This window comes from Marmota flaviventris, chromosome 2 (genome assembly GCF_047511675.1).
Source record: "Marmota flaviventris isolate mMarFla1 chromosome 2, mMarFla1.hap1, whole genome shotgun sequence".
Classification (NCBI taxonomy): domain Eukaryota; kingdom Metazoa; phylum Chordata; class Mammalia; order Rodentia; family Sciuridae; genus Marmota; species Marmota flaviventris.
The window spans coordinates 176,356,226-176,364,071 of record NC_092499.1 but is presented as its reverse complement, the minus strand read 5'-3'; positions in this window follow the sequence as shown (position 1 = coordinate 176,364,071).

The following is a 7,846-nucleotide window of genomic DNA, read 5'->3' as shown; positions in this document are numbered from 1 at the left end:
ATAACTCATCTTTAAAAAGCCATGGGCTACATTTTTGTATTATATCAACATATGCCCTAATTGTTCTTGGTCTCACTGTGGTGCCTTCTTCCTCTAACAATTTCTCTTGCTCGGAGGCAAACAACTTCAAACCTTGAGTCAACCATTTTCCCCAGTTTGCCTGAGAAAGTTCTAGGAACAGGCAACTTGAAATAAAAACAAAATAAATCAAAACAATAACACATTGTTTTTTGAAATGTTCACCCATTCTTTCGCTCTTCCTCAGGGGCGAGCAATTTCACTTACCTCCAAGCTTTAGAAGTTCCCCGCACGGGACGCCAAATGCCGCAGTCTGGCTGGGCACAAATGCCACAGTCTTGCTGGGCACACAATCACGAGCCACCACACAGCTTGTAGATTCAAACAGCAACTCTTTATTCCCGAACTCACACCAGCCGTCTACAATCACGTTCTGGGGAAATCCACGTTCTCTGCCCAAATCCACGTTCTCTGCCCAAATCCACGTTCACTGGGCTTCTGTCTCCCAAAAATATACTGTCTGAATCCCATGAGAACTCAAGGGGAACTCAGGCAGCAGGATACGCCCTATTCCCAGCAGGAATAATCTTAAACCTTAAACCTGGAACCTAAACCGGGAATGCCCTAAACACGATTATCTTAAACCGGGAACACCCTAATCTGCCTTGGTCCTTGAGCAAGGTCACCTACATTCAATGTCACTGCAACATGGGGTACGCTGGCAAGGAAATTGTCATACCTACTTGGCTAATGGCTCCCAGCAAAGACATAAACAATGTCATCTTGGTTTTCTCCTGTTATCTTGCAGGAGTTTTATAGCTTTGTTTTTCACATTTAGGTCTAGGATTTATTTTGAGTTAATTTTTACAAAGGGTGTAAGGTCTGTGTCTAGATTCATCTTGTTGCATCTGGATGTCCATTTGTTCCAGTACTGTTTGTTGAAAAGCCTCTTTTTTTTAAAAAAAATCTATTATATTACCTTTGTTTCTTTGAAAAAGATCAATTGGGGGCTGAGGTTGTGGCTCAGCAGTAGAGCGCTCACCTAGCATGCATGAGGCACTGGGAGAATCCTCAGCACCAGAGGTCTCAATCCTCAGCACCAGATAAAATAAAAGATATGTTCCACCTTTAATTAAAATATAAATATTAAAAAAAAGATCAATTGACTGTATTTGTGTGGATATATTTCTGGACTCTAGATTCTGTTAGATTTGTCAATGTGTTGGTTATTGTAACTTTACAGAAAACGTTAAAGACTTTGTTCTTCTTCAATATTATGTTGGCTGTTATGGATCTTTTGCTTCTCCAAATAAACTTTGAAATAAGCTCATTAATATCCACAAAATAACCTGCTTGAATTTTGATTAGCAAAGTATGGAATCAATAATTCAACTTAGGAAGAATTGATGTCTTGACAACATTGAATGTTGCTCTCCCTGAACATGGGATATCTCTCCATTTATTTAGTTCCTTTTAATTTTTTTCCATTAATATCTTGATAGTTTCCTTATATTGATCTTGTGTATATTTTGTTGGATTTATACATCAATATTTTTATGCTAATGTCAACCGTTACTTGTTTACTTTTAGTGTATAGAAATGCAGCTGATGGCTGTATGTTGATCTTTCATCCTGTCAACTTGTTGGACCCATTTTTCTAGGAATTGTTTTTTAGTAGATTCTTTGAAATTTTTTATGCAGACAATTATGGCATCTGCAATAGGGAAAGTTTCATTTCCTCCTTTCCAATCTGTGTGTCCCTCACCCATGTCTACACTTCCAGCACTATGTTGTAAGAGGTGAGAGTGAACACCCTTGCTTACTCCCGATCTTAGAGGGAGAAACAATCTTTCATTACTAAGTGTAATTTTATATATAGGCCTTTGCTCTTTTTCAAGTTGGGAAAATTCCTTTGAAATTTCTAGTTTGCTGAGGGTTTTTTTTTTTTTTTTAATCATGGAAGATGTTGGATTTTGTGAAATTATTTTTCTGCACTAAGTGACATGATCATACAATTTTTCTTCTTAACCTTTTCATGTGATGGGTTACAAGGACTAATTTTAATATATTGAAACATTTTCGAATGCCTGGAATAAACCTAATTAGTTTCATGGTGCATAACTTTACACATTGTTAGATTCTACTGGCTAATATTTTGTTGAGGATTTTTGCATGTAAGTTGATGACAGATATTGGTGTACAGGTTCTTTTTCTTTTTGTATTGTCAATTTGGTTTTACTATCAAGACTTCATAAAATGAATTGGAAAGTGTTACCTCCTATTTTCTGGAAGAAATGGTACAAAACTGGAGTTTGCTAAAATTTCCCAGTGGACCTGGGTGTCTCATATCTTTTATTCTTGTCCTTCTTCATCCTCAGGTAATGGTCTTGCCTCTGCTCTCATTGGATCTGAACCCCTCAAGTCACCCCTGGTGGCAATTGGGACTCAAAACCTCTAAAAACAGGGACCAAAGGGACTGAAGAGGAGATTCCCCATGCCACTTAGATTTTGCAGAATACAGAAGCAGAACCAGTCAGGGGTCAGCTTCCATTGTCAGGGACCAGCTTCCATTGCAGACCTGGAGAGATTTCTAGAAGTGACCACATCTGGCCAGCGTTCCCTGAGCACTCAAGTTTCTGTAAAATTTTAGTAATAATTATTTCTTGGTGCCATCACTTTGGCGTATCTTTTATTTAAAATTTTATGTTTTATAAAGATATTTTTTCTTCACTGAGCAGGCAGCAGTCTTGCAGTGGGAACTCAGATGGGTGCTGTACTCAGCCCTGTGACCAGGAGTGTGAATCCATTACCTGAACAAATAGTTATGGGACATGTACGGCCACTGGGAGATTTTGCAAACTGGGGGCCACCTCAGTTTAATCTTCCTAAATTATGACTGTTCTAGGATGGGACAGAGAAAACTGTTCCAGAAGAAATTCTACGGGAATGGGTAGGAAGAGCAGATAAACAGGTTGGAGGAATCTCTGCCCACATATACCTGAGGGCTTTATTAGTCTGCTTTTTATTACTATAATAAAATACCCAAGGCAGGCTAGTTTTAAAAAGAGAAGAGGTTTTATTTAGCTTACAATTTTGGAGGCTAAAATCTTGGATTGGATTCAGGCAAGGGCCCTTTTGACTGTGTTACCTTGTGGCAGATGGAAATATTGGGAGTGCATGCAGGAGGAAGAGATCACATTGCCAAAAAGCAGCCAGAAAGAGGACAGATAGGGCCAGACCATTGTTTTTCTCACTACCCCTCTCATGAAAACCAACCAGGGTCCCATGAGAAATGTCTTAATCCCTTCCAAGGGCAGTGACCCCAGAGACCTAAGGACTTCACACCAGGCCCCACTTCTTGAAAATCCACACATCTCCCAACACTGCCACACTGAGGACTGACCTCCCAGCCCATGAACTCTGGGGGAACGAACCACATCTAGACCATAGATAGCTCTGCTCATCTGTGAGTCCCAACAGCAGTGGAGACAGTAGGGAAGACAGATGGGTGGGGCGGGGAGGCAGGAGTGGCCATCTTGGGGGCCTGCAGAGCCTGCGCTGTCTGAATGCCTGCCCTGAAGAGGTCTTGGACTCTGTGCTCTGAGGAGAGAGGGCAGATCCTGCCTTCATGAGGAAGGGGACTGTGATGAGAGGAAAGGTCATGGGGCTGGGACACTTCTTCCTTTATAATTGCCAAATTGGACAGACAAGTTGCTGCAAGCTGGGAAGTTGCTGCCGGGGCTGTCCAAGGTCACTGGAGCTGAAAGTCTTGACATCTGCCAGCATGTTCTCCTTCCTGAGCCTCTCCCTTCTCAGAGGTTCCTTCCAACCTCATGGCCTTTGCCCCTCTAGGAGACCCAGAGACATGGACTGGACCAGAAGTTTCTGGAAGGTTTTTCTGGGTGCCATTTCTGCAGGAGCCCAACATCTGGGTCTCCTGGGGATGCACATCAGCAGGAGCATAGACTTGCCCTCATGGTGAGGAGAATGGGGTGTTAAAGATACCCTTCAAAATAAACCTTGATGTCATGTGTCTCAGGGGTGCCTGACTTTGCCACAATCCCTGCACATAATACTGGACTCACTTTTCCCTTCCTGCACAAGAATCAGGGACAGCTGAGAAAGGGACTTGAGTTTTGGAGATAGGAGTCACTTGTGCTTCAGAGGATGGAGGTGGTTTTAAGGGCGGAGGGTGGGTATGGGGAATATCTCCAGGAGGAAAAGCCACATACTTAGGGACATGACTGGGAGGTGAGGACTCCCTCTCCTGTCTGTGCTGGGGTTGAGGTAAACTCCAGGGCAAAGAGTGGAGGGTCAGAAGAAAGTGACCCAGAAAGAGGGAGAATCAAGCATTTAGGCTTCCTTCTCTCTTACCTCTGCAACAGGTTGTATCCAAACATAAAAGTTGTTTTCAGAGACTCTGAACCCACACTTAGCAGGTACCACTTTAACGTGCAAGGAATAGCACCCCAGGGAGGGGTTCTATGGCGTTCTCCCTATGGCTTCCTTGTGACCCTGCCTCCTTATCAGGTCCTACTAGATGTTAAGGCCAAGAGAGTTGTTAGAACAGGAGGGAAAAGAGAAGCAGGTCCTGAACATCCTTGTGAGATAACAAGACTCTCCTTTCCCCTCGTTGTCTACATCCCATCCCATTGTCCTGAGATGATGATTCCATGCAGGAATCCCCATCCTGCCTCTATCACTCTGTCCTCCTTACACCTGGAATCTTCCCACCTTCCATTAGACTCTATGCTCTCTGGAAGGGAAGTCCTAATAGGTTGATGGCCAAGAGTACCAGCTTTGGAACCAGGTACAATCTAAGATCAAACCCTTGAATCCACCTCCTAGTAGCTGAGTAATATTGAGCCCATAGTGCAAACCCATAAATTCTGCATCCTTCTTGAAGTCTTCGTTTGTCTACTGCAAAGACTCAAATCTGAGGTCAAGATCTGCACTCATAGACCTTATCATCTCCTGCCTCTTCCATGGTTATATGGTACCATCATCCACCTGATTGATCCAACTACAAAGAGACCAATGCTCTACGCCCTCACTACCAGGCCCTATTAAATTTGTCTCCTAAATCCGCCCCCCCGAACCAATCTATTTCTCCATCTTTATCATCATCTATCATCTGAATGAAAACAGTTACCTCAAATGGGCTGCCCCATCTTCTTTTGTCCCTTTTAGAATGTCTTTCTCATACTTTAGGCAGAGTATTCCTTTTTACAATGCATATCTGATAACCACTTTCTCTTACATAAACACTTTTGTGGATTCTCATTGCTCCTGAGGTCATAAAACAATCCATCCTTCCATGACTGACTTGCACCTTAATAGGCGAAGGAGCTTCCACCTTTCTGATGTCTAGCACAACCTCTTTGTGCCAGGTTGGGTTTCCTGGAGATAGGCCCTGACATGAAGATGGACAAGCAGGTCATTTTTCAGAGGACCTTTATAATCAACATGTGTGGAAGGGAGGAGAAGGAAATGGGATTGGGTGGAAGGAGATGTTGAGCGGCTATGAAATCCCAGTGAAGATTTTAATTGACCTCATATGGAGCTCTGGTTCTAGGATGTTCCTTGGGATTTCTAGGATGTTCTAGGATGTTCCTTGTTGTGAATTATGGGAGAGAATGCAGCCTCTCTACCACTAGCTGATGAATCATCAATATGGCCTGTTCCCAGATGTTACCTTCAGCCAGGTGGCTCTGCTCACCTGAGGCAATCTCTGCAAGGGCTGACAGCTAAGGACCATCTTCTGCAGCCCCAGGCACCAGGACATCCTCCACACTCTTCTTTGGAACATACTCTACCTGCCAAGTTTTGAATCCAGGCTCTCTATTCACTAACCCCATGAGGTTCTCAAAGGTACCTCACTTCACACAGGTAATCCCCAATTCTCTGTCCCCACTCGGCCTGACCTGGGATTTGCAGATTGGAAACGTGTAGGGTCAACCTCGTGAGTGAGAAGCAGCAGCCTCTGTCATCTCTGGATGCCTGGGATTGGGGTGAGCTCCGGCAGAGGACAGAGAAGGACACACGGGGCTTGTGAAGTGAGATGAAACCTGGACACATTAGCAAAGTCTCCTGCCACACATTTCCCTGTGTTGTTTCCCAAGGGGGTAAAAGAGGCAAAGAGAACTAACCGAGGGAAAGGTGTTGAGTTTTAAAAATAGACAATATTTTAAACAGTTTGGATTTACAGAAAAATAAATGATAATAGAGTCCCCATATACTCCTAAACATATTCCCTTAATGTTCAAATCTTACATGTGTGTGATATATTTATTATAATTAATGAACCAACATTGAAACATGTTTATCATGATTATCCAAGGTTTATAGTTTGTTAAAATTTGTTTTATTTTTATCTCATTTCCATTTCTCTATTCCAGGATCCCCGTAGGTTACAGTGTTTCATTTGCTTCTCATGGCTGTGTTATTTTCTTAGACTTTCCTTGATCAGATGACCATTTATGTTTTGAGGAATGGTTGACAGGTACATTGTAACATGTCCCTCTATTGGAACTTGTCTAGAATTGGTTTATTAGAATTTTTCTCATTTTTAAACAGGGGCTATGTGTTTGGGGTTGAAATTTGCAGAGGTGACTTGCTTGCTGTTCTTCTGACCCATCAGTGAATGAAGTCCATGTCTTGCTCCAAGACTGACCCGGTGGTTTATTCCAAATGTGCCACAGCACTAGGAGTGGGGAATGTTCCACATTCAATCATTTATTTATGGATGCATCAATATTTCTTTAATATTCTGGGTTACAAGACAATGCTACTTTGTTTTGTTGCTCAAATTGTTTCAATTTGGCCATGGGAGCTCCTTCAGTTGGATCCCATATCCTAAAACTCTAATCAATGTTGCTTTTGGTTTTGGGTTTCTGTATTTTTTCCTCTTTTCTCCTTCTCCTTCTCCTTCTTCTTCTTCCACTTTCTTACTCACATAATTTGGATCTAAATTCTTTTTTTTAATTTATTTTTTTATTGGTTGTTCAAAACATTATAAAGCTCTTGACATATCATATTTCATACATTAGATTCAAGTTGGTTATGAACTCCCAATTTTACCCCAAATACAGATTGCAGAATCACATCGGTTACACATCCACATTTTTACATAATGCCCTATTAGTAACTGTTGTATTCTGCTACCTTTCCTATCCTCTACTATCCCCCCTCCCCTCCCCTCCCATCTTCTCTCTCTACCCCATCCACTGTAATTCATTTCTCTCCTTGTTTATTTTCCCATTCCCCTCACAACCTCTTATATGTAATTTTGTATAACAATGAGGGTCTCCCTCCATTACCATGCAATTTCCCTTTTCTCTCCCTTTCCATCCCACCTCATGTATCTGTTTAATGTTAATCTTTTCTTCCTGCTCTTCCTCCCTGCTCTGTTCTTAGTTGCTCTCATTATATCAAAGAAGACATTTGGTATTTGTTTTTTAGGGATTGGCTAGCTTCACTAAGCATAATCTGCTCTAGTGCCATCCATTTCCCTGCAAATTCTATGATTTTGTCATTTTTTAGTGCTGCGTAATACTCCATGGTGTATAAATGCCACATTTTTTTTTATCCATTCATCTATTGAAGGGCATCTGGGTTGGTTCCACAGTCTAGCAATTGTGAATTGTGCTGTTATGAACATCGATGTAGCAGTATCCCTGTAGTACGCTCTTTTAAGGTCTTCAGGGAATAGTCCAAGAAGGGCAATAGCTGGGTCAAATGGTGGTTCCATTCCCAGCTTTCCCAGGAATCTCCATACTGCTTTCCAGATTGGCCGCACCAGTTTGCAGTCCCACCAGCAATGTACAAG